The sequence below is a fragment of the Neltuma alba genome, unplaced genomic scaffold, assembly GCF_004799145.2.
Source record: "Neltuma alba isolate B1F8T4 unplaced genomic scaffold, ASM479914v2 tig00002446_pilon, whole genome shotgun sequence".
Taxonomy (NCBI): domain Eukaryota; kingdom Viridiplantae; phylum Streptophyta; class Magnoliopsida; order Fabales; family Fabaceae; genus Neltuma; species Neltuma alba.
This window is the reverse complement of record NW_021632864.1, coordinates 39,269-67,172: the sequence shown is the minus strand read 5'-3', so window position 1 is coordinate 67,172 and position 27,904 is coordinate 39,269. Positions and strand designations below refer to the sequence as shown.

The window sequence follows — 27,904 nt, the reverse complement described above, 5'->3', positions numbered from 1 at the left end:
AAGATTTTGGGTCCAAACTCTTATTGCTGAAAAAAAAATTTATTGTTAAATATTATCTCCGGTTCTTAATATAAGACTTTATTTGACTTTTATGTTAGTTCTAAATATAAGACCCCAATCTACTTGTTTATACATTTTTTCTTAAAGTAGTCATTCTAATAATGATAATTTTAGTCAACACATTTGATTAGTGAGAATACTTTAAAAAAAATAACACATATTTATTACAAATAATTAACTTAATTTATTTTTTTAATCTCCTTAAATTAGTTAACTATCTCTTATAATCAAGAGTGGAAGTAGTACAATATACCTGAATGTATATATCCACATAGTTGGTATAATTGTTGTACTACCTCCCTCCTTGTTAATAAATTTTTGATATAAAAACATTTTAGTCATTTAATTATATTTGCAAAATATTAGATCAGGTACTCTTGAGATTTTAGGTGTTTGATTTGGAATATAATATTTTCGTGCCTTTTCATTTGCCATTTTTTCTTACAAAAATTAAAATAATAAATAAAATCTAAAAATAAGATAGCCAGGGAATAATTTTAGAGTATGCGGATTAAATACGTAGAAAAATTTGTTTTAATTTATGAAAAAAATGTTCCTGACAAACACTTTCTAGACACCCGCGTCTTGCTCCGCCCTCTGGGCCGTGTTTCTGAGAAACACTTCCTACTTCCTAGACACCCGCGTCTTGCTCCTCCCTCTGGGCAGCGCTTCTGCAGCGTCCGTTTCTGTGCTCGCGTTCGCCGCTATCTTCTGTGCTCCCTCTTCTCCAGGTTTTTCCGTGTTCTGTTTTGTCCTTCATTTGTTTGGTTTCTTCTTCTTCTTATTTATACAGACTCTTGCTTCGAATGAAATCTGCGTATTGTGTTTTGTTTTAACGACTTTCTGCTTCAAATCTGCTTCCTTTGCGTGTGTTTTCTTTTCTCAAAGATTTCTAGTCAATAGCCGCTGCTTTTGTGTGCGCCTGTGTTCCCTTAGATTGTTTGTTCTAAAGATTATATGTGTATTTTCTGGAATTTAAATTTTATTAAAAATTATCAAAAGGAAAAAGGCAAATTTATTTAAAGTAGTGTTTATATTTTAGCGCATAAATTACGCACAGCTGATATATTGCTGATATTCTGCGATTTCTAAGCAACAAGCAACAGGGTCTTTTTGCCACCTTGACTGTCCCTTTCATCTTCTGGTTTTGGTTCTGAAATCTTCAATTTCTCTAGCCGTTTACACTATTCTTCGTAATTCCATTCTAGTAGCAGTTTCGTAATAACCACACAAATTCCTGATGACAGTTATGAGAATCGAAGCTTGCGCAGACCTATCGCGTTGCTTTGCTGGTGTTTCCATCCGACCAAGGCCTAATAAGTACAATGAGGGTTGTCAATGCACAAGTAGCCGCAATGGCGGCAAATTTCATTTCGTACATGGAGCAGTTGGAGAATTGAGAATTGGATCAATTGGTTCGTGCAGCCACGTAAAATCTAAGTCGAGGGATAGTGTCGTAGCAGGTGCTTTGAACAATAACCAAGGTCTTAAATACAAGGATGCTGGTGTTGATACTGATGCTGGTTCAGAACTTGTACGAAGGATAGCAAAAATGGCACCTCGAATCGGAGGCTTTGGTGGGTCTTTTCGCTCACGGTATTTTCTCTTTCAACCATGTATTAATCCTTCTAATAGGCTTCGATAAAGTAAGACTAACCAACTTCTTTTGGATAGGTGATGATTCATATCTTGTTGCCGGCACCGATGGTGTGGGTACTAAAGTGAGCATGGCTTTTGAAACTGGAATTCACGAGACGATTGGGATTGATTTGGTTGGCAACTGGATTCTTTTGTTTTACTTTCACAGTAAAAAAGAATCACGTGTTGGTTAATACTTGTGTTTTGATTATGCTCTTTACTTTAGGTTGCAATGAGCGTCAATGACATCGTTACTTCTGGGGCAAAGCCACAATTTTTCCTTGATTACTTTGCCGCAGGGCACCTTGATGTTGACGTTGCTGAAAAGGTAGTAATAAATGTGCATAAAGTTGCATAAAATTAGCCATAAATTTTCTTAGTGTTCAAAGAACGACAACTAAATATTGATTTATCAACAGAATACTAGAATAGTTTATCATATTCACACCTAATTTTGTAAAATGCAGGTTATAAAAGGAATCGTTGATGGTTGCCAGCAATCTGATTGCCCCCTCTTGGGAGGAGAGGTATTGAAAGTCTTATAATTTACTTTATTTGTAGCAGGTATTTAATTTATTGTTCATTAATCCATTGGCCCTCACCAGATGACTAAAGCATTTACTGTTAAATTATTTTTTCCTTGGCTAAGTATAATTCTCCACTATGTGTCTGAAAGATGAGCAGTCACAAGTTCTGGGATTAGATGTAGTCTTGAGCTTTTGTAGCCCAGACTTATTATTTAGATCGACATTTTAAACAATCAACTATAAATTATTGCTTATTTTTTTCAGTTTAATGTAGCAAGGTAGATAACTGACACATAATTCTTCGGACAGTGATCTATGTTTAACAGTCAAGTAGTTTATTCAGCTGCAATTTTATCAGAGAAAGATTAACCCTATGAATATATTATTAATTTATTATTTGAAAATTTTGGATGTTATAAATGGACTTCTTCCATATGCTTACTCGTTGACACTCATGTATCTGACATTATAAATGCCAAGCTTTTTTCTTTTGACAAAAGAATCATTTCATTAATAACCAGAAACAAGTCTGTCTACCAAACAACCAAAAACAGAAACGAAAAGAAACAGGCAGAAGCTACAACAATCCAAAAAAACAGACTAAAGGCAACGTTTAAACAAACAGCAAAAGGAAACCAAAAAAACAAAAGACAGAAAAGGTTGATTTCACATCTTTTCAGACTGCAGAGATGCCTGGTCTCTACAGAAAAGGTGAGTATGATCTTAGTGGCTGGGCAGTTGGTATCGTAAAGAAGGACTCTGTGATCAATGGGAAGAACATAGTTGCTGGTGATGTTCTTATTGGTCTCCCATCAAGTGGAGTTCATTCTAATGGCTTTTCTCTTGTTCAGAGGTGAGGTATGGGTGAAGAATCCATTAGACTTTGCAAATTTGTTCATTTAGTTTTATTCTTGACTAATATTAATAACATATATCTTTACAGAGTGCTTGCTCAAAGTGGGCTTTCCTTGCAAGACCAATTTCCTGGTGGGGATGTTTCGACTGCAGAAGCTCTAATGGCCCCAACTGTTATTTATGTTAAAAAGGTCATTATCTTTTGTGACTTGTGATAATGCTTTATTTAAGTTCCTGAATGCATTTTTACTGACAAAGGAGTATTCTTTCTTAATTTCAGTTCTTGACTTAGTTAGCAAGGGAGGGGTTAAGGGAATTGCTCACATCACTGTGGTGGTTTCACAGATAATATACCCAGAGTGTTTCCTGAAGGCCTAGGCGCCTATATATACAAGGACTCATGGGAAGCTCCTCCTGTGTTCAAATGGCTTCAGGAGGTAAAACTGCTGCCATTTTATATTTCCATTGAAAAGTGATTTTGTTGAAAATTATATGGAGATGATTTAATACTGATGATTTCTTACATTATTGGGCTCGAAATATAGAAGATAGCAAGATGAGGCGAACATTTAATATGGGCATAGGGATGGTACTTGTAGTGAGTCCTGAGGCATCAATTAAAATACTTGATAATGGGAACGAAATGGACAAAGTCTACAAAATTGGTGAGGTTGTAAGAGGCAAGGGAGTGAGCTATTGTTAACTCAGGTATTTTGACGATAATCATGTTACCTTTTAAATACATTTCCGTGACACAAATTTCTCATTTCAGATCCGGGTAACTGGTTTATTTGGAGCTTTGTCTCTTCTACATAAAAGTTCTTGTGTTAGCAGTATTTTTTACGATGCACTAGTAATCGAATTGCTCGTAAAGATGTTCTGTTTTGCTTTTTATGTTGCAAGTCATTGAGGTTCAATGATCATGTCATGTAATCGGAAAACCTAATCTTAATGCCATGGATTCCCATCTAAATCTAATAAAAGCCCCAGTTCAACTTGAAGTGTATGAAGTTTTTTTTTTTTGGGTTACAGGTGTATAAAGTTTTAAAAAAATTGGTGAAAAATTCCTATTTAAAAATTTAGTTGGCTAAAATGACCTGAATTTGAGAGAGTACAACTATGATCCGTGAGTACAACATATTTTCCATTGTGTGCAACATATTGATAGGGCCAGCAAGTAAAAGACTATTCGGAAATTATATTGATATTCAATTCACTCCGATACAGGGAAAATACAGAGTGAAGGGCTCGGTAGCAAGTATAATAACCCCAAGCAATTAGCACAAACAGTCCCCAGGAAAACAAAGAAAACACTCACTGGTATTCGAGAGACCAGGACCCTCTCCTCCTACGTGACTCCACACCCTACAATGATTTCCCCTCCCCTCTCTTAACGCACTCCCACTACCCTGCTATTGTCAGAAATTCCGTTACGTATCAGTGTTACTATTCTGCCCTTCACGTCCCTGGTCTGGACCTCCAGTGCCTTGGGTTGGGCTTGTTCGTTCTCCCCTAGCCCTTCTGCGATATACCCTACCCCAAGCCTTAGTTGCAGCAGGCCCATCATCTCCCTCTTCTGCAAGCCGCACCTTGTCCCCAAGGTGGAAGGTTGGGAATTGCACTCGTATGACCTCAACGTCTTCCCAAGTATTCTCAAATTCAGGCAGGTTCCTCCACTTAATGAGGAGTTGTATCCTGTTGTCACCCGACCTACGCACATCCTTTACTAGTTCAGGGTCAGCTGTGAGCTCCATCTCTTCGGTGAGTCCTCGAGGAAGGGGCTGAGCGGTGTTTGAGGACTTGAGAGCTTTTTTGAGTTGAGAAACATGGAAAACATTGTGGATTCGGGCTGTGGGTGGTAATTCCAGTCGGTAGGCAACCTTACCTATTCTTTCGGTAATCACATAGGGTCCATAAAATCGAGGCGATAGCTTTTCATTTGGTTTCCTCGCTAGGGATCTGAATCTGTATGGCTTTAATTTGAGATACACCGAGTCCCCTACTCCATATTCCACTTCCTGTCGGTGTTTATCGGCTTGGTTTTTCATCCTAGCCTGTGCACGCTCTAGTTGGGCCCTCAATTCTTCCAAAATCAAGTTTCTTTCTTGTAACTGCTGGTCAACCTCTTGTACTCGCGAGGGTGCATCTTTCCATTTGAGGAGGGTAGGGGGGTCTCTTACATAGAGGGCCTTAAAAGGGGTCATTCCCGTGGCACTGTGGAAGGTAGTATTATACCAATATTCTGCCCAGGGTAGCATGTTTGACCACCTTTTTGGTGTATTTCCAGCAAAGCATCTCAAATATGTCTCCAGGCTTCTGTTCACTACTTCAGTCTGTCCATCGGTTTCTGGGTGATAGGAAGAACTAAATTTGAGAGTGGTTCCAGCCATATGGAACAACTCTTTCCAGAACTGACTTATAAACACTCGGTCCCGGTCTGATACAATAGTGTTTGGAAACCCATGTAGCTTCACGATTTCCTTCACAAAGAGCCCGGCAACCGTCTTGGCATCATAAGGATGTGAGAGTAGTATGAAGTGAGCATATTTGGAGAGCCTGTCAACCACCACCAGCACTGTGTCATATCGATTGCTCTTTGGCAATCCGCCCACAAAGTCCATGCTAATGTCCTCCCAAGTAGCTTGGGGAATGGGTAGGGGCTGTATTAATCCCACGAGGCTTAAGGCTTCATACTTATTCTTCTGGCAGATCTCACACCTAGCCACATACTCCTGGATATCTGTCTTCATCCCATGCCAGTAGACCACAGCGGCAAGCTTTTTATAGGTTCTCAAATACCCCGAATGCCCTCCCATGAGTGAGTTGTGGAATTCCTTGATGAGTTCCTTGGCTTTTGTGGAATTTCGAGGCAGCACCAGTTTCCCCTCAAAAAACAGAACCCCCCTTTTGAGGCTGTATCCCTTCGGTCCCTCCTTCCCCTGAATCAGTTGTTGAACTATATTCCTGAGGCCTTCATCCTGGGAGATCTCCTGTTCCACCTCTGAGACCCCACTGTATTGCCACCGAGAAATGGCCTGGAACTCCAGTTCAGCGCCCTGTCGTGACAGAGCATCCGCAGCCCTATTATCTTTTCCGGGTTTATAGTGAATCTCAAACTGATATCCCATTAGTTTAGATACCCACTTCTTTTGATCAGGGGCTATGATACGCTGCTCTAATAAGTACTTGAGGGCTTGCTGGTCTGTTTTAATGATGAAGGGCTGAGTGGATAGGTAGTGTTGCCACTTCTTCACAGCCAGCACTATGGCCATCAGTTCCCTCTCATAGACCGAACTCTGTTGATGTCTTTCAGAGAGCTTTTGGCTGAAATAGGCCACTGGATGACCTTGCTGCATTAGCACTGCACCCACTCCTTTCCCTGATGCATCAGCCTCTACCTCGAATGGTTTGCGGAAATCAGGAACAGCTAGCATCGGCACTGTAGTCATCGCCGTTTTAAGGGCCTCAAATGCATGCTGAGCCTTCTCGTCCCATTTGAACGAGTCCTTTCTAAGGAGATGAGTTAAAGGGGCAGCAATCTTACTATAGCCTTTGATAAACTTCCGGTAGTAACCAGTCAGCCCAAGGAATCCTCGTAGCGCCTTGAGGTTTTGTGGTCGCGGCCACTGAACCATAGCTGCTATCTTAGATGGATCGGCCTTAACCCCCTCGGTAGAGATGATGTGTCCCAAATACTCAATCTGTCTTCGTCCAAGTTCACACTTCCTTGGGTTTACCACCATCTGATTTCGCTTGAGTAACTCGAGGGCCGTTCGGAGGTGCTGCTTGTGGGTTTCCCTATTCTTGCTATATATAAGAATGTCATTAAAAAACACCAATATAAACTTTCTCAAACAGTCTCGAAAGATATCATTCATTAAGGATTGAAAAGTGGAGGGAGCATTAGTCAAACCGAAAGGCATAACCTTGAACTCGTAATGACCGTCGTGAGTTCGAAAAGTGGTTTTTGGCTCGTCCCCTTCTTTAATTCGGATCTGATGGTACCCTGCTTTTAAATCTAGCTTTGAAAAAATGGTCGCCCCTCCCAACTCATCTAATAGTTCATCGATGGCTGGTATTGGGTATTTATCGGGCACTGTGATTCGGTTGAGAGCTCGGTAGTCTACACAAAACCTCCAGCTCCCATCTTTCTTTTGACTAGTAACACCGGGCTAGAGTAGGGACTGACACTGGGTTGAATGATCCCAGCTTGCAACATTTCCCTGACCAATTTCTCAATTTCAGTCTTCTGGGCATACCCATACCGATACGAACGAGTATTCGCAGGTTGTGCTCCATCACGAATGGTAATAGCATGGTCCTGGGGTCGCGTGGGTGGGAGTCTAGTGAGGGTGGTGCTCACTTCAGGATAGTCGAGTAAGACTCGCTCCATTTCTTCGTCGTTTCGCTGCTGCCCGGTTTCCTCCGTCTTCTCTAGCTCCCTTAATTCAATCAAATAACCTCCTCTTTCCCTTCGAATCGCCTTCTTGATTGATTTCAGCGTTACTTGGGACTGAGTAAGGGCCGGGTCCCCCTTTAAGCACACCCACCGGTCTCCCACCCTCACTTTCATATATAGTTGTCGCCAGTTCATGCGGGTCTCACCCAGCGACTCAAGCCACTCTACCCCAAGTACTAGGTCTACATTTCCCAGATTAAAAGGGTAGAATGTTTGTTTGATGGGCAGCCCCTGAATATCCACCTTTATTTCAAGACACTGGCGGTCCGAAACTACTCTTCGTCCGTCTCCCACAGTAACAGCATACCTCTTTACTCCTCTCGTAGGGATGTTCAATCGGGTTACTAGCTCATTGGCGACAAAATTATGGGTCGCCCCGCTATCAATGAGGACAATCACTTCCCTTCCTTGGGTTCGCCCACCATCTTCAGCGTCTTCTTTCCAGACAGACCAACTGCAGTGGTAGTTGATAGTTCCATTGTAGCCATCTCCCTTTCCTCACCGTTGGCCTCTTTATTCTGGACTCCTTCATCTGGCTCTAGCCCATCCTCCTCTTCGTCCTCCAAAACAATCAGTTGTAACTGTTTGTTTTTGCATTTATGATTGGGCCCAAACTTCTCATCATACTTAAAACATAGGCCCAGTTCACGCCTTCTGTTGATTTCAGCTTTTGAGAGACGTCTTCGGGTTGAACTACTTCCAGTGCTGCTGGTCAATCCCGACCCAGGTGTCGAGGTTCCCGGCTGGCTTGGCTTTCGACTCTCGGTCCCCTTTCCCCCACTTTGGACCTTCGTTGGCCCAGCACTGCTTGCGACTTTAGGAGCCTCTACCGAGCTAAACTTGGGGGTCATCATCCTGAAGTCATTCCACCTTGGAGTGAAGGTGGATTTGGCGGTCCTACTCTCCTTTTTCTCCTTCATTCTTGTTCGGACCTTATTTCTATCCTCGACTTGACCCGAAAAATTCATGAGCTCCTTAAGATTTTTTGGGTGCATTAGTTTTACATCGCACCTGACTTCCTCCTTCAGTCCATTCAAGAAAGATCCAATCAGAACCTCCTCCGAGATGTCACCCAAAGGTGCTGACAACAGCTCGAACCTTTCCCAGAACTCTGCCACCGTTTCGGGTTTGTTTCAAGGCCAGCAGCTGTTCATATTCGTCCCCTAGTTGTTTGCAATGGAACCGTTCGGTGAGTTCCCTCTTGAAAACATCCCATGTTCTCACCGGCGTTCTTGTGTCCACCCATTGGAACCACGTTAAGGCCTTCCCTTCTAAACTGACCACAGCAGCATCCATCCAACCTTTCCTGTCCTTTAATCCCATTCACATTGAAATAGCGCTCCACCCGATAAATCCACCCCAACAGATCCTCTCCTTTGAACAAGGGTAGCTCCAGCCTCCGGTGTTTTGCAGTGTCACTCTGCCCTGTTTCTTCCACCGTCGCATTGTCCTGGACCTCGAGCTCAGCTCTTGGACCCTTTGGTTGCTCTCTATGAGGTTCTCTTCGGGGCTCCTCCAGGGTCTGCTCTTCCCCCGGTTGCCTCATTTCCGTTTGATGACCACCTGGACGTGCCTCGTTGAAAGCAGCTCGGAACTCATTGAGTTGTTCCAAGATGAGCGTCACTGTTGCATCAACTCCGGTGAGTTTCTCGGTTGTTTCGACTTGCTTCCTTTGCACCTCTTCCACGGCCTTCTCCAACTGTTCCACTCTCCCTTCCATTCGGGTCCCGGCCATTCAGGATGACCTGCTCTGATACTAGGATGATAGGGCCAGCAAGTAAAAGACTATTCGGAAATTATATTGATATTCGATTCACTCCGATACAGGGAAATACAGAGTGAACGGCTCGGTAGCAAGTATAATACCTCAAGCAATTAGCACAAACAGTCCCCAGGAAAACAAGAAAACACTCACTAGTATTATTCGAGAGACCAGGACCCTCTCCTCCTACGTGACTCCACACCCTACAATGATTTCCCCTCCCCTCTCTTAACGCACTCCCACTACCCTGCTTATTGTCAGAATTCCGTTACGTATCAATGTTACTATTCTGCCCTTCACGTCCTTGGTCTGGACCTCCAGTGCCTTGGCCTTGGGTTGGGCCTGTTCGTTCTCCCCTAGCCCTTTTGTGATATACCCTACCCCAAGCCTTAGTTGCAGCAGGCCCATCACATATTATCAATGATATGCAACAATTATCAATATGGAAGTTATTTGCATGCAACAGAAGATATGTTACACTCACATATCATTATAACTATTCAATCTCTTCCACTCAAGCCATATGTTTGTGTCGGCTCACTGGTGGCTCTAGAAACAAATTACTGTTCACAAGGATTAGATGGCTTGGATCAAATTGCATCTGGCTTTGTGCAAGCCCAAGCCATTATTAATTATTGACTTCACTTGGGCTTAGTGCATAGTTGACAGAGACCCAGGATTTGAATTTCAAACTTCTGAAACTCCCCCGCTAACTACAGACCTGCGGGAGTGCTATTTCTTTAATCACAACCACAAATGAAATCACAAACCAGATAAACGGAACTCGTCTTTCTTCTATAGCAAGGAGAAGAAGAGAGCTTTTAACACATCATTCTCGCTCTGTTCTTACTGTCCCAGCCTCTTGCTTCTCCTACTTTTAAGTTGTAGCCTCAGCTCGATGCGCGCCCTAAACACCAGGCCGTGTACAATCACATTGCTCTTGTCTATGATTAGGTACACCTTCTTCTTCTTCTTATTTTGTATCATACCTTAACACTCCTTTTTTTTTTTTATTTATGTTTTTTTTGGGGTCTATGTCCTTAGCTCAATGATTTCTTCAACCCAGGTCAGCATCGCATTTAGAAGAAGCCCGCAGTGTCATGGAGGCATGCTGTTTCTCGACAACTGAATCAATGTTTTGAGCCCCCCTCCCTAATGTGCTATTTGTTTGAACTTTGAAATAGCATGTGCTTAATGATCTGGTGAACATGATGATGGCAAAGACGCATTGGTGATGAGGTCGATGATGCTGGGGAGGCTGAGACGAGGAGATCTTGGTTTGTGCTGCTGCATTTGACTTGAGGTGAGGTTGGAAAGGTAGGGAGCTGTTGCTAAAAAATACTGTCTGCATCTTACAATAGTTCAGGTTATGTTCTAGCGGACCCCTGAATGCGTCACCCAATGATGTCTCAGCAAATTTTTTGGTGTCAATCCTTTTTCAGGGCATTTTTATTTTTTCTGCTATTTTTTCTATTTATCAGAATGTGAGGGATGCGGGTGCTTCAGAGGATTCAATCTGTTATCTCTTATAGGTTTATTATTCAGGTATTCTGTCAAAGTGTAACTGGAAAAACTTTTGAAATGAGGAGGGAAACACTTTTTTCAAAGTGAGGTTGAGGGTTAAAACTTACTTATCAAAAGTGATGTAGAAGAAGATTAAATATGCAATCATTGTGGACAATGCTAATCTGCATTGAAAAGCAACAAAAGGGAATGTCTCACAATGATGTTATTCTGCATCTTACTGCCTTCTCTGTTTTGGAGTACGAATACTTTGCTGCCCTTGGTCTTGTGGTTAAAGCATTCTTAAGGTGGTTAAAGCATTCTGTATTAAGGTTATTGATCAAGGTCAATATAAAATATTAAGATTAGTTAATGTTAATCATAATAATCAAACCTAAGTGATCATATCTCTGACTTTTGTTCCTGAATCCTAACTGCCTTTCACGTGATACCTTAACCTCAAGCAAGCTAAGAAAACACCTTCAACCAGCAGTAGCATTTACAATTGCTTTGACTAACGTGTGGATTTCATTTTAAAAATGTCAGTAGACTCAGCTTTCTGTTATGCAGTATTGTATTATTGTTTTGCCAGTTGTTTGGCGTGTGTTTCCAACATTAAAGTTTTTGGATTAAGTTGAAACTACTCTTTACATTCTAGGATGTTTGGTAGTTCTGTTTGCAGGTGACTTAGAGACTATGGGGTTTGGCTTGGTGTGAGTTAGATCTTGAACGGTTTGATTCTTCTTCTCATGTTTTGTGTTATTTTTTCAAGTCAGTTTCTTGCTTTGTGTATGCCTAGGGGGTTAACCTTTGGTTGTGGATCTTCATCAGTGGTGATACCGTTGGGGAGTCCTTTAAAAAAGCTAAGATTTATTCTGACTTTTGAATTATCTTGACGTGCTCAGCTTGCCTCTCAGCAAAGAAAGGTTGTTTTGAAACTATGTTTTTGGCTGGTGTGGTAAAGTCATTTGCATTGGGGAGGGTGTAGAATATTTTTTGTTCATGTTGAAATTGTGTATTCATGGGATTCTATCATCATGCCATACAGAGTTATGCAATCTAAGTGAGGCTAACGATCCTAATTTGGCTGCTATTGTTCTGCTTTTATTATTATTGTGCTGATGATGTTTAATTTTGCAGGTTGAGGTAGAATTTAGGCCCGTGTTTTTTGCTCCTGCATTTGCTCTCTTAGTAGAGGATGACATAATAAATCCCAAGACCAAGACTATAAAACCACGAAGAGTGTTCATTTTGTTCATTTTACATTACTATGGAGGAGAGCAAGTATAGAAATTTGTTCATCTTGCCTAGGAGATTTCATCATGTCTTCATAAGCTGTGGTTTATCTATATTGAGTAGCAATATAATATGTAGACATTTTATTTTGCTTGTCTCCTTAAACCTTGCAATTACATTATGCATTTAATGAAATATTCTTTTTAATTGTTATATATGTAGTCAGTGGGCTTTACTGGTTTTGTTGATTTCATTATGTTATTGAATTGAATATGCAGGTTTAAGGAGAGTAGGAGACATTGAAAGCATAAGGAAAAATGTATTAAGTTATTAATATAGTATTGAGTTGAATACTGCAGCTCTACAAAGGAGAAAAAGCAATATGATCATCAATAGTAATGGTAGCAAACCTGAAATTGAGGAGAATGAAAGAGAAACGGTGTTAAGAAATTAATATAAGTAAGGTTTGCAGTGTTTTGACTAGCTAGAATAGAAAATTGAGGATTTTTTTTTTTTGTTTCCATATCATTTAAACTGTAAGAGGTTTATTTAAGAATATAGACGAAAATCTTTAGATATTGGTTTACCCAAACGCCAAAGATTGATTTCACAGCCTCTTATGTTGAATCTAATTTTGTGATCATTTTCAACTTTGTCATGAACTGAAAGTATGCATTAAATGCCATTTACTGAGATTAGGTGAGTTTAAATGCGCAAACAAGGGGCCATGAATTGTTACTGATAAGCTTCGGCCAAACCTTGAAGGCTGTGGGGAAAATGTGTAGTAACTTTCATTTTTCTTTAACTGACAATTTCAATCTGGCAAGGGGAAAAAAAAAAAAAATCAAGAGGGTCCAACATAACCAAGCTTTACATGGTAAGTGCAGCAGTATAGCGCAAGTAGGCCTCCGTTACTTTGTGAACTTTATTTTGTATTGTTAAAAAGAACGGTTAGTTTTTGAAGAAAGTCACCTTTATTTTATTTTTCCCCACATAAATGCACCCTGTAGGTTGTAGATGTCATAAAGTGAACAGTTGGCTGAAAGTTGGTTGCATGCATGCTGCAAATTGTTGTAAAAAAAATATTCAAGAGGAATGTGACTTGTGCATTAGTCTGCATCATTACTTTGTTTTTTGGGGTAAAAGTCTGCATCATTACTTTATTTGTGCTTGGAGGTCTTTATAAGATTAGAAAACACAATTTTGTTTATCTAACCTTCATTATTAAAAAAAATAAAGGCGTGTTGGGTGGCAAATGAAAACTTACTAAGTACAAAAACTTGTAAGAAAGCAATGATTATTCTATTCTTATCATGCATAAATAATTATCATTATTTTATGGCTTTTTGATAAGGCGTAAAAATTATGAAATTAACTTAATTTAAGTATGTAATAACCATATATGTATAATGGGGATTTTTCACACTCAAATAAAATGTAAGAGAATTATGTGACAATACTTTTTAAGTGAATCATGCTCAATTTAGCCTTTTTTATAAATATTATTCAATGTTCAATCTTAGTACTACTCCTATCATGTGCTTTTCAATATGGTCAGTCTTTAAAGTTCATTAATATTTATATACCAATGTATATAACTCGCAATAGTCCAACCCATTATATGAAAATTTGTTTGCATGCATACTCGACTTTCGAGAAAAAATAATTTCCCTTGTAAGTAGGGTGAACAGTAAGGTAAACTTCAAGTTGGCTTCATTTATAACTTCATTTGCCGTCACGTGCCACAGTGAGTTAGCGGGTAATTTCCTAATGCATGGGGATCATTGACCAACAAAACTTGAGCATAATTTGTTGTAACAAGCCAAGTTACACAAGTTTTTATGCTAGACTATTACTCCTCCGGTCTTTAATATAAGATCCATTTAACTAATTTGATTATATAAGAAAGTTAGGTAAATTAATTAATTATAAGAAATGTGACACATTTTTCCTAAAATACCATAACTATCTTTTTTAATACCCCCCCTCTTCTTCTTCTACTTGATTATGGTTGAAGGATAATCCATGAGGGTAATTTAGAGAAAATTGATAAATATAAGAAATGGGTCTTATATTTAGGACCAAAACCACTCAACAATTGAGTATTATATTAAGGACCATAAGAGTACCTTAAGAAGAACCCATGGATAACATTTTGCTGGTCAAGCAAGTGCATATCCATTTTCACAAGAACACCTAAACAAAAAAGCTTATTCAGAGCTTTCTGTTCCTTTAATTGATTATGGAACGAATGTCCAGTTGAATGGAGAAGAAGAAGCAACAGGGAATAGGACTACTGCTGCAATCAAGGTAGGTATTATACGATTTTATGATAGTATATGCATGGTACTTTGCTGTTATTGTTGGTCTAGGAATCACTGCGATGCTTCTGCCACTATCAGAAAGCCCTCCCTACTCTTCCAGCATCAGTAATATTGCGGGTGTTGTTTATTTTTTGACCAGCTCTTGGCTCATAGTATTTGTGCTGCAATGCTCCTTGAATCTTTTGATGCTCTAAATTTAACTGTATTACTTGGATTTGGAAGTTGATTATCAAATATATTTTATTAGTTCATGAATATATACTGCATTTAAAATTATGTGTTTGATGTCACATCTCTGAATAAAAACTTTCAAACAGTGTGTCTCTTCTTTAACGTGCATATTTTTTTACTTTCTTTGTCTTTCATAACTAATTAGTTCCCCAATGATTGGAAAATATCTTTCTTAGACTATTAAATATATTTTATCAACAAATTTTATATCTTTCAATTTTTTCCCATGATTGGAAAAAATCCTAAGCATAGCGCGTTTAGGATCTGTTTTACCATAGCGTTTTTTTTCTAAAAATAATTTCATTATGTAACTTTTGAAGTTAGATTAATATGATCAACCTTAGTAACTTGCTTACTGATGCCTAAACAAAACATATAAAACAATCTTTGAAACACATTGGATAAATAATTTCTATTGAAATAGCAATAATTTTATAAACCATTTGTTTGTAATAATATTCTACTCGTCATAGGAAAGTAAATAATTAGAGAATGCAGACACAACAGCATATGTAAAAGCTTCCGCAGGAAGTAAAATGTTTGTTTTCTTTTTTTTTTGGGATAAGATCGGGAAGTGAACCTTTTTTGATTTTGGGTAAGGTCGAGAACTGAACATGAAACTGTAAAATGGGATTAAAAGTCATTCATCTGTTGAAGATTGTGATGGCGTAGGGAGTACATAAATTTGGGTTCATTTTACAATGCAAAATCAGCATTGTTATATTATTTTATAAATATGGTCGATTATTATAAAGGTGGTCTACTGTTACTCTCAATTTAATAAAATTGAAATTGTTGATGATGGTGTCAAATGAATTGAAAATTTCAGTCATGTAGAGTCAACATTGTTATTACAATTCATTGTTATATTGATTTCAATTAGATTGAAATAACTCCAAATGTACAGTGGTGCGTGGGGAAGTGATCGCTGGACTATATTTTTTCACCATGCTTATAATAAAAAAGAAATTATAATATATGTCCTTAGATATTGTATGACGATGGATTAACATTTCTTCTAAAGTGACATGTTTTTTTTGAAGTTTCGATATCATTATTTTTAGATGTTCCGGTAGTGATTGCTCATGAAACTTAAAGATGATACTCTTCCGTCCTAAATATAAGATCTATTTTGTGATATAAAATATATTACAGAATAGATCTTATGTTTAGAATCAGAGAAAGTAGTGTCCAGGAATTGGTCACTTTTTAATGATGATTAAGCCATGTTATCATCCTTATGCATCATGTTATTAGTTTTTTCTAATGTGATGACCACGACGATGATAATTGTTTATTTTATCTGGATATCATATTCGAATATAATTATCTTGCAAACTAATTCAATGTATGAATAGCTTGTGAAAGCATCAAGATTATATTATTTCGCTATGTCAAAGCTCCCCATGCAACACACGGGATAACTCGTGCTAGTTATTTTGTACGTGCTCAAATTCAGATTTTTTTTAGCTAATCAAATTTTGAATTAGGAATTTTTTTACCAATTTTCTCTAAAGTTTATAATTATAATTACATTCAAAGGAGCATAAGCTCGCAAAACAAGGGGTTAACAGCGCCGTGGTTCCAGGCCCTGATGCTTTGCGAGTGATGATTCAGTCTACTGCCCATACCTAGTTTGTCTTTTCCCTTTTTTTTTCCCCTGTTGTATTGGGGGGAAAAAACTTAATCAATTCAACTGTTTAAAGTTTAGGAAAATTTTAAAATAATATGTTTTATAATGTAAAAAGAAGGGAAAGAAAAACAATAATAAGGAAAAAAAAAAAAAGAACAAATCTAGTAGCGGGTGTCTGGACTGGGGGGTCGGGGGTGGGGTTAGTTAATAATTTAAAAAAAAAAAAAGGAGAGCTTTTGTTTTTTTTTTTTTGACAAGGGACAAAGAGGGCGTTTTGGAAACCACTAGTAAGGGTCACGTGAACCCCCACTCCTCGTTAAAACATTGTATTCTCCCCACTCCCTCGTTCTGAACAGCTGCGACCTTCACTGTTCTGTTTCCTTCGGCCTCTCCTCCTGCTAGAGGAGGAAATCAAGCTCGGCGGGCTTAAGAAGACCGGTTTTTAAGGACTAAAATTTAAAAAATACTCCAATTTGCTATCTTTAAGTTAAAGGGTTCAGGGTCGGCCCGTAGGTTTTTGACCCGTTTAAGAAAAAAAATACTATTTTTTATATTTTTTAATTTTTTTTCAAAAAAATGAAAATAAACAAATGAAAATGTTAATAAAAGACATAAATATAAATAAAATTAAGTCACAAATACAAAATATCATCATATATAAATATCTATTAAGATCTAAAAACATCTAAAATATTCATTAACAAGATAACAACATCTAAAAATTTTATCTATAGTGCAATTGTGCAATAAATAAACACTATCATTAATCTTTGAAACTTTATCATTACTATAATCAATTACTCTTTTTCATAAGTATGTTTTTCTTTCGTAATAAAAATATCAAGTTTTTCTTTTTTATAGGAATTTTACTTTTAAATTTGTAATCTAGCTATTATTTTACTTTAATGTGAGAAACATTGTTGTTGAAAGTCATGAATTTCTAATTCAAATTATAGAATCACAAGTTATATAAGTATAAAAATACCTTATATCAAATATATATAGTTTTAAACGCATATAATATAAATCAAATTATTATTAAGTCTAAATTAACCTATTTTTTAAAAATTTAATTGGATAAATTATTGTCTAAAAATAAATAAATCAAATCATTCTGTAAAATTTAATTTTAAAATGATAATAATAACTAAATATTTGAAATATTATTAACAATGTAAAAAATTAATAATATTAGAATTACATAAGAAAAATTTAAAAAAAATTATAAAAGAGCCTAAACTGGCAGGCCTTTTTAAGCCCTTGGCCCTCTAAGACCAACCCTCCAGGGCCTATTTCTCATTTGAAGGGAAAATTTTCAAACCGACCCTCATAATTTTAGGGCCTAAACAGGCCGGCCGACAGGTTCAGCCTGTTTTCCTAGCTCTATCTCCTGCACAGCGCGACACCGAAAGAGAGATTCTGAGAGTGAGGTAAAGAGGGCAGATTTGGTTAGGTTGTCTTCCACGGTCTTGGTAAGTTTTTATAATAAAATGATAGATACAGGTTAAACTAAATAAATAAAAAATAAATTTAATAGAAATTATTTAAAAACAAAGGAAGAAAGGGTGTCTTATCTCATCCTCAAACGACAACGTTGGGGAAAGAGCATGCCATTCTCAGAGATTTGTTGAGCACGGCATGCGACCTGACACTATAGAACTTTAAAGAGAATAAGGATTTTAGTTAGTGAATAATTCTAATAAATGAAAAAAATTTATGGAAAAAGTGAGATTGTGATGATGGTTTGAAAAATACTTAATTTTGGTTTTTTTTTCCAATTAAAAGGAGCAAAATTTTGGGAAATTTTAGGAGGTTTGGAGAAAAATTTTATCGTTAGTAATTTTATAAATCAAATAGTTCTCAAATTATCATTACACTCTCATTTCAATCTCATTTTTGAGTAAGAAAGAACTCTAAAATATAAGTGAATCTACTTCTACCAAACTTATTTGTTTTTTTTCGTCTCTTTCTCTTGACCGTGTTCATTCTTCCCTTTGTCGCACCCTCAGCAGTAAGGTTGATAATCTTATTGAAATTACTGATATTTTATCATAAATCTCAAATCTAATTTGTTCAGTCATCAATATAAAATCTAATAAACTAGAGTAAATTATAAAATTTGAATTTAAGAGCCCATTATCATAAATCACAATTTATCAATCAAACACTAACTTTAATTTTCTAAAATCAGTCATTTGAACAAAAATATAAACCATACAACTTTTATTCTAGGGAGAATTAGAATCAAGGACAAAAAAAAAAAACAACATTTATTTTAGAAGATCTTGAAAATCGTAATTATTTTAGAAGACCAAAAATTAAAATACAATTTTAAAAATACTAAATCACCCATAATAGCTTGACCTCTTATATTCTCTTTCTTATGACATTTCAGGTTTTTTGGATGAAATTTTAATTATTGTTCTTTTCTATCAACCATGGCATCTCACTCTATATAAAATTGAAAAACCATCAAATGTTGGATTTTAGATTGTGAATAACAAGTGGTTTGAATGTTATCATTTGGGACAAGAAGACTTGAAGATCTTGGAATAATAATGTTATTAATAATTACAAATTCTGAGTATGAATAGCAAAAAAGTATAGCTTAGGGAAGTTCTAACTTTTTGAAAAACTTGTGGGAAAAATGTAATTACATTATTTTGAAATAAATACCTAACAATATAAATTAGTAGCGAAGGAAAGCAACAACTACTACACTAAGGGTGGAAAAATCACGGAGAGATATGGAGGTGGGATAGAGAAAATTTGGTATTTTAGAATCAATATTTTAAATTTTGGTCCTTTTAAGTAATTCTAATTTTTACGGTATTTTTTAATAAATATTTCTTTCTACAGGTCCTTTATTCTAGTCTCATTAGCTTTATTAAATACTAAGTCATCAATTTAAATACCAAAAAATTCAAAATCTATCAAAACCTAAAATTTTCCTCTATGAAAAAAAAGAAGAAGAAAAAGCTAAAAAGAAAAGAAAGAGAGAGATAAAAACTGACAAGCTTTTTAAAGAAAATCCAACCAAATATCCCTCTTTATTTTTATTATGACTGTACTTAGGTTATTGCATTAGATAGGTTGCTGCTTTTAATGACTCAGCCTCAATACTTGCTACGCTTGGTATCTTGCATCTCTAGTTGTTCAGGCCGCTTTTTCTTGTTCACAACTCCCAGCCTAAAGAAATCAAGTGTCTTGATAGTTCAACGCCCTAATCCACATCACAGAAACATGCAAAGGGTAAGGTTGTTGGTGATTTTGAGCTGTTAACACCTGAGGTGAGACTAACCGTGTTTGGCATAGCATAAGAATGAAAGTTAATTTTAAAAAAAACTGTTAAATATTAATAATAATTTTGGGCTTGCACCAAGTCCATCTTATATGAGGTTGTTATGTTCAATCAATCTCTTTACAATTCATCTCCTGATTTTTCTTACTAGGGCTTCTTGTATATTTGTCTAAATTCTAATGGTTAGGATCTGCTGGACGGTGCAGTAAAGAGAAGGATGGTGCTGTAAATTTTAGTCATTTGTGGTTATTGGTTTCTTCCTTTATCCGCCCAATTTTGTTTGGCTGCCCAGATCTCCCAAAGCAGAGAAAATATTAAAGGATGTCCGAGTCTCTTCCTTGGAGAACCATCTTTGGGATCAAAATTAAAAACTGTCTTCTGATGGTAGTGATTTCAGTAGAATTAGTGACACGCCTCTTTTTTCAAATTCCCCCTGGTTGATTATATCCTAGTTTGTTGTAACAGATGAACTTACCGTAATTTGGCCAAGTAATTCTCTGGTTCTTAATATATAATTTATTTAACTAATTTAATTAGATTTAAAAAGTTAGATAAAATTAGTTAATTACAAGAAATATGACATATTTTTTGTAAAACACTATAATCATCTTTCTTAATATTCTCCCTTCCTCTCCTACTTGGTCGTGATTGAGGGAGTAATTTAAGAAAAACTAAGAAATACTATCTCCGGTCCTTAATATAATAGCTAGTTTGACTTTTAATTTGATCTTAAATATAAGATCCCAATCTATTTTGTCTTTCATATTTATCTATTTTTTTCAAAGTAATCCTTGAAGTAATTACACATGTTAAAGATTCTATCTAATGGTAGTTTTAGTTAATACATATGATTAATAAAGGTATTCTAGAAAAGACAACGCATATTTAATACAAATAACTAAGTCTTATATTAACAAGTTAGCATGAAAAATAGTTCTTATATTTAGAGTTAAAATCAACCCAATAATTAAGTTTTATATCAAGATCTTCAAGAGTATATAACACATGCACATAATGTTGCTGTAGATTCGGCCTGGCTCAAGTTGTTGACGTTTTGTTACAGTGAAAGCACTCTGTAACCAAATACTGCTGCCTGGTGGTTTAAATTTGTCTGAGAAATATATATATATATATATAGACATTAAGAAAATTAATTTATTTAGTTATTTATAATAAACGTGTGTTCATATGTATTGAAACTACTATTTTAGACAAAAATAAAAAATAAAAAATAAAAATATGAGAGATAAAAAGAATTAACATCTTATATTTATGATCAAATTTAATTTTTTAACTAGTTTTTATATTAACCACCACAAGTAGTGTGTGTGGGCGTGTAACATGACTGCCAGTCATGTTCTTATTGCTCTTCCGTTCTTCAATATCTTCCTGAGAATTATCCTCTATATATGTTCTAAAAATCATATATTCTAAAAATACATAAAATGGTTAATATAAATTTTGATCCTTCAAATTTGTCTATTTTAGTTTTGGTTCTTCAAAGTTCAAGTCATAGGTCCTGCCCCCTCAATTTTCTTTCCATTGACAATATTGGTCCTTATAACTTACTAAAAACTTGGATCATTTTACTTATTGAGGGACCAAAACCCATAATTTGAAATTTGAGCGACTAAGGCACCGTTTGGATGCACTTGCAAACCATGGTTTGGAAGCCCAAACCATGGTTTGCACAAAATACTATCCAAACACCCCCCTCAAAAACCAAAACCATAGTTTTGGGCCAAACCATGGTTTTGAAAAAAACAAAAATTTTTTGCTTTTGGAGAAAAAAGGGAGAGTGTGAGAGCCTATAGGATATGTATTTTGTTTTTTTTATAAATATATTTTTTTATAAACATATTTAATCTTATATTTTATAAATATATATACATATTAATTATTTATTAATTATATTATTTTATGTATTATTAATTATGTTAATAAAAAATATATTATTAACAATTTTATTCCTCTAAATTAAAATATATAATAAAATCTATTTTTTCTGTAATTATCATATTAACTTATTTCTTTTTTTAGTAATTTGTATATATAAAAAGTGCTTCTGATAACAACTATCCAAACACTCTCACTTCTCAAAATCACTTTTTCATAAAATCTATTCTTTCCAGAATCTATTCTTCTCAGAATCTATTCTCCAGAATCACTTTTCCAAACCATGGTTTGGTTTCATCCAAACACACCCTAAAACTAAAATGAAAACAAACTCAAAGGATCAAAGATTATATCAACCTTATGTAAAATTTTCCAAACTAAGAGAAGTAAGCTGCAGATGATCTTCAGCATATAAACCTCAATTTGAAACAAGATTGCTGCCTTGTTTGATTCTCCTGCCTTAAGGGTCTATTTGGTAGGAGGAAAATTTTAAGAAAAGAAGGAAAATTTTAATGATTTCATTTGAAAAAGTTTGAATTATAAAATTTTAATAAAAAAATGTAAAATAAAAAGTAAGATGCTTTAATCTAGACAGATGTGGACTCATAGAATAAGCATGCTAGAAGAACATTAAGGGTCAGTTTGATGTGAGGGTTTTACTGTTACATCTTGACTTGCCCTATATTTAGGACGAGAGAAATGAAAAAGAAGAGGAGGAAAAAAAATTAATGAGATTAATTTAAAAAATAGGAGAAGTAAGGTTTTAAAATTGTAATAAGGAGAAGATGTAAATAAAAGAGTAGTAAATTAACCAAAAGCTTCTAATCCTAATTTTTTTTTATTTTTTTAAATTGAATTCATTAAAAAATTTCCCCCTCTTCTTCCATTTTCCTTGTACCACCCTTTATTGGTAATGGTTTAAAATAGTTTAGATCTTCTAGGGCAGCAAAAGTTACAATTCCTCAATTATAACATGAAAAGAGAAGTACATGTGCCCCGCCGGGTGTGCCTCCTAGTGGCACAAACACCAGTTTTTGGTAATTTATCATTCACAGTGATCCGAAATATAATTCCACTTTACGTAACTACGTAGAACATTGCTCCTAAATCTTATCTAGAAGAGTTGATTATCTAATATAGCCTTTTTAAAAGTAAAATAAAACTGCTCTCACGTTTTTTTTTTTGTAAAACCACTTTCAAAAAAGTTAACCTAGATGTCCTCTTAATTGTGTAGGGACAAATTAGGAAGAAGAGAAAAAATAACCTGATAAGTTAAATAGAAGGGAAGCAAGGAATGGGGCGTGAGTTTTCACGGTTTGTTGAAGTAAAAAAGGTACGTAAAAAGGAAAATTATAATAAGATCCCATTTAAAAAAATTAAATAAAAAAAATCTCTTAAAATTATCAAATTATTTTAAAGTCTCAAAAGACCTTATTACAATAAATTTTATTTGTTTAATTATCAATTTTTTTTAAGTTTATATTGATAATTGAAAGAACAGTCATTGACAACTTAATGTGTAAGAATTGATAATTATCGTAGCAGGTATTGACAATACATTTTTTTAGCACATCACAAAATATAATCCATGAGTTGTTAATACCTGCAGCGATAGTTGTCAATCCTTACATCTTAAGTTGTTAACGACTGCTTTTTCAGCTGTCAATATAAATTTAAAAAAATAATAAGAATAATTGAGTAATTAAAAAAATAAATTCTCTTGCAATAATATTCATTGAGACTTCAGAATAATTTAATGATTTTAAGAGATTTTTTTATATTTAATTCTTTTGGGTGGGATTTTGTTGCAATTTTCCCAATGTAAAATGATGGTATTGATTAAATGTTGTGTTCGTGTAATGACATGAAGTTTTCTGAAGCGGAATTTTCATGATGCATGTGGAACTGAAGACAGTTTTCATTTGAATTTAATAGTTAGAATTTGATCTCATTTTAATTTTGATCGATAAAATTTGAGACTAGTAATTTTAGTTCCTTAAAATTTGATCTCATTTTAATTTACTTAAAAATTTTCAGTATCTGAAATAGTATTTTCAGTCCCTAAAATAAGATTTTAATGATCGAAACTATTGATTTCAAATTTTAGGAGTTAATTCTTAAAATTACTTTGGCTTAGGTGGCATGTGATGGAGAGGAAAGCGCGGAATTTGAAGGGGGTGTGGAACACATTTGTTCCATAGTATGGATAAGGCCATTTTCTCAGTGTAGTAAATTTGTCAATTACGTGGGTCCCCCCCCTTAAAAAACGACATGTCGTGCGTACAAACACCCTTTGCTCTGTTATAGTATTAAACAAACACAAACTCACCCCAAGCCATTCTTCGTATCTATCAACATCGTGTGGTGAGAGCATTATCAATGGCAGACAAAAGGTTGAGAGGTTCTGGTGATGAGCAGAAGCAGAAGATGAAGAAGGTGGCGGCCGTGCCACTTAAGAGAGGCAGCATTAAGCTTCGTGTATTTTCCATTCTCTTCAATTTTATTTTCCATTCTTGCCGTTCTGCTTCTTAGCCTTTCCTACTTTTCTTGTTGTTTTTCCAATTTAGAGAGGTAAACATATAATCTGAAGTTATAAGTTGGATTGAATTCAGCATCTCTATAGTTTTTATGTCACTAAATTATAAGACCATTAATTCCGTTATGCTTTTCTACTTGTTGATCATTTATTTACTATCCATGCTTATTGCCTCTCTTATTTTCATTTTTTGTTATTATTAATTTGTTGCCGTAAAACGTTTTATGACAGTGAAAAATATACATATATTTCTCCGATCCTAAATATAAAACCTTATACACACTAGTATAAAGGATCTATATTTAGAACCGGAGAATTATAAAACATTCTTGGTAAAAAGCCATGGCTTGGCATGGCTTTAGTGCCATCTTAACTCATTCTAGGCCACGTGTAATTTGTCTTTTTAAACTTTTCTTTGTAAAAGGCAAAATGATATTAAGGAATAATAACGATAATACCAGGGACATTTATAAAAGTAGTCTCTAATCAAATGATAGACGTTGGATGCCGACAGTTCTTAGTGTCTATTAATTTAGAGCCTATTTGGGTATCCCAAAACCGTGGTTTCAGAAGTATTTTTCCGCAAAACGAGATAATCTCCTCCACATATTTACTTCGTAATCTGTAAAAACACTTCTGAAACCATGGTTTGATTTTTATCCAAACACACCCTTAATCTAAGAACGCTAAAGTTGTATATCCAACTTAATAATACACGCAGATATTTGGAGTAGTATTGTCGAATCCTTATTCTGTATTTTCGTTTTTTTAAATTTCATGCAAGAATTCGGTTTCATTCTTACTTTTACAAAATATGTTTTTAATTTTTTTAACATTGACACCGTTAGTTTCGAATGATTTTTTTTTCACCAATTATTGTTACTGTTTTAAAAAATTAAATTTAATATGTTAATACACACAAAAATTCCAACGCTAACACTTTTTTTATTAATAAGATTAATGATATTAGAGCTAAAGGATTAGTCAACGCTATTGTTTTAGTACGGTTCATATTTTGATGGGTTAAGCTCTCAATCTCAGCATTCCAACGGCTGTGCGCACGGGAAGATATTTTATTTTTAAGATATATGCACTTCATAAACACGTAAATTTGTTTAGAGCTGGCGTTGGCCCGTACTAATCATTTGTCACGGGTGCTTTTGTTTTCTTAATATCATTACTCAAGTGTATTGACTAGAACTACTATTGTTAGAAGGATTATTTTGAGAAAAATGCATAAATTATGAGAAACAAAATAGATTAGGATCTTATATTTAGAACTAAAATAAAAGTCAAATAAAATCTTATATTAAAGATCAAAGGTAGTATATAGTATTCTCCGCATGCAGAGGACATTCCTCATTAAAAATATAAAGTAAATCTTCCTTAAATTTTTATATTTATGTAAATAATTTTATTATTATTACTTTTTTTATTTTTAATAATGATATCTATTGTATTGGGAGATGATTCATGATGTTATAAAAAATCTTTTATGATATGTAAAATTGATTTTTTTAGATTTTTAATGAAATAATATTTTTTTTAAAAAGGAATTTAACTTAGTTGTCATTAAAATTAAAACATAACTTTCATTTATAGTTTTTGGTAAACTTTCATGTGGAGTTAATTTTGATAATTAGAGTTAATTAATCTTATTTCTAAAATAAGGTAAAATAATATATATATATATATATTTAAAAAAGATACCATGCGTTGTAAGTTTTTTAAATAAATAAATATGATACTTTTTAAGAGACAATATAATTATTATTAAAAAATAGTTAATTAAAAATTCATTTTTTCATATGTTATTTTTTTAGCTGAATTTTTCGTAGGTTATTTAAACGTTTTAAAAAGAAGGGTGTAATTTTATGGAAAAGTTCCAAATAAAAAAATTTGAAATTATAATATTCTAATTCAGCACCTAACACATCAAAATAACAGAAAAGTAAATAAATTAAAATTTTAAAATTCAAGAAAAATGCAAAATTGTGCTTTTTTTTTTAAATTGCATCCTCATCGGCGGCTGGCGTGGTGGCTGTTGGCGCCACCTAATAATCATTTGGATCAACAAAAATAAGGTGACTTCTTAATAATGGGATGCAAAAATAAATATGAGCTAACTCCTTTACTTTGGCTCTTGGTCACGACAGCACTTCATTTAGAAATAACAAGTCCTGATTATAAAATAACAAGTTTGGAATTGAGATTAACAATACTTTTTTTCTTGATATATAACATATGAAATAATATGTTTTAAAATGACAACACTTCATCTGGGATTAATAAGTCCTGATTGTGAAATAACAAGTATCGAGTTGGAATTAGTAACATATTTTTTTTCCTGATATAAGATGTACAACAAGCCCTGATTGTGAAATAATAAGCCTTGGGTTGAGATTAACATGTTTTTTTTCCTGATATATAACATATAAAATAACATATTTAAAAATGACAACATTTCATCTTGGAATAGTAAGTTTTGATTATAAAATAACAAGTATCGAGTTAGAATTAACATGTTTTTTTTCCTGAAATAACATGTTTATTAATTAAAAATGACAATATTTTATCTGGAAATAACATGTCCTATTTTGAAATAATAACTCTTGAGTTGAGATTAATAATATTTTTTTTCCTGATATATAACATGTGAAATAACATGTTTATCAATTAAAAATAACGACACTTCATTTAGGAATAACAATGCTTAGTTGTGGAATAACAAATTTTGGGTTGGAATTAACCAGCATATCATAACAAGCTACAGGATGTTGTGCATCTTCGGTTGCTGCTTGGATAAACAGTGCGGAATCTGTGTTAGTATGTACTCCTCTGGTCTTATTTATATGACAGAAAGATAATACTTTTTTTTGATCCTATTTATAGGGCACTGAGAGAAATTTTTTGTATGAATGTACAATTTTACCCATCATTTATTATTATGTTGACTTTGTTTACATGAGGTATAATATATACTCCTCCGGTCCTAAATGTAAGACCCTTATACACTCTAGTATAAGGGTCTTACATTTAGGACCGGAGGAGTATTAAATATGGATAAAATTGAAAAATTATTAAATTTTAAATGAGACTTAATGAAATTTAAGGTTTTTCTTGTTCTACGTGAAACATGCTGAAAATGACTTATAAACAGGACGAATATGAAATTTGGAAATTTACTGGAACTTTACAAGTCAAGTAGCCTTAGTTTCTTTTTCATGAATGCGTGTTTGGTCTGAACAAGATATGGGCCTACTAGAGAAATGGCAGTTTTTGATGTGGAGAGATGAACTTGCCTAATTGCCTTGGTATTTGAATATATTATTAATTTATTATTTTAAATTTTGGAACCAGAAAGAAGTGTACCAACTACCAAACAACCAAAAACAGAAACCAAAAGAAACAGACGGAAACATTTGATAATGCTTGATTTATGTTTTAAGTTCCTGAATGTATTTTTACTGACAAACGAGTATTCTTTCTTAATTTCAGGTTCTTGACTTAGTTAGCAAGGGAGGGATTAAGGGAATTGCTCACATCACTGGTGGTGGTTTCACAGATAACATACCCAGAGTGTTTCCTGAAGGCCTTGGTGCCAATATTTAGAAGGACTCCAGGGAAGTTCCTCCTGTGTTCAAATGGCTTCAGGAGGTAAAACTGCTGGAATTTTATATTTCCACTGAAAAATGATTTTGTTGAAAATTATCTGGAGATGATTTAATAATGATGATTGCTTATATTATTAGGCTGGAAACATAGAAGATTTCGAGATGAGGCGAACATTTAATCTGGGCATAGGAATGGTACTTGTAGTGAGCCCTGAGGCATCAATTAAAATACTTGAGAATGGGAACGAACTGGACAAAGTCTACAAAATTGGTGAGGTTGTAAGAGGCAAGGGAGTAAGCTATTGTTGACTCAGGTATTTTGACGATAA

The 27,904-nt window shown here is 34.7% G+C and overlaps 1 pseudogene; it reads left to right on the top strand.

The window, feature by feature from the left end:
- Positions 1–1,405: 1,405 nt before the first annotated feature.
- Positions 1,406–27,904, top strand: LOC114728228 (phosphoribosylformylglycinamidine cyclo-ligase, chloroplastic/mitochondrial-like; annotated as a pseudogene).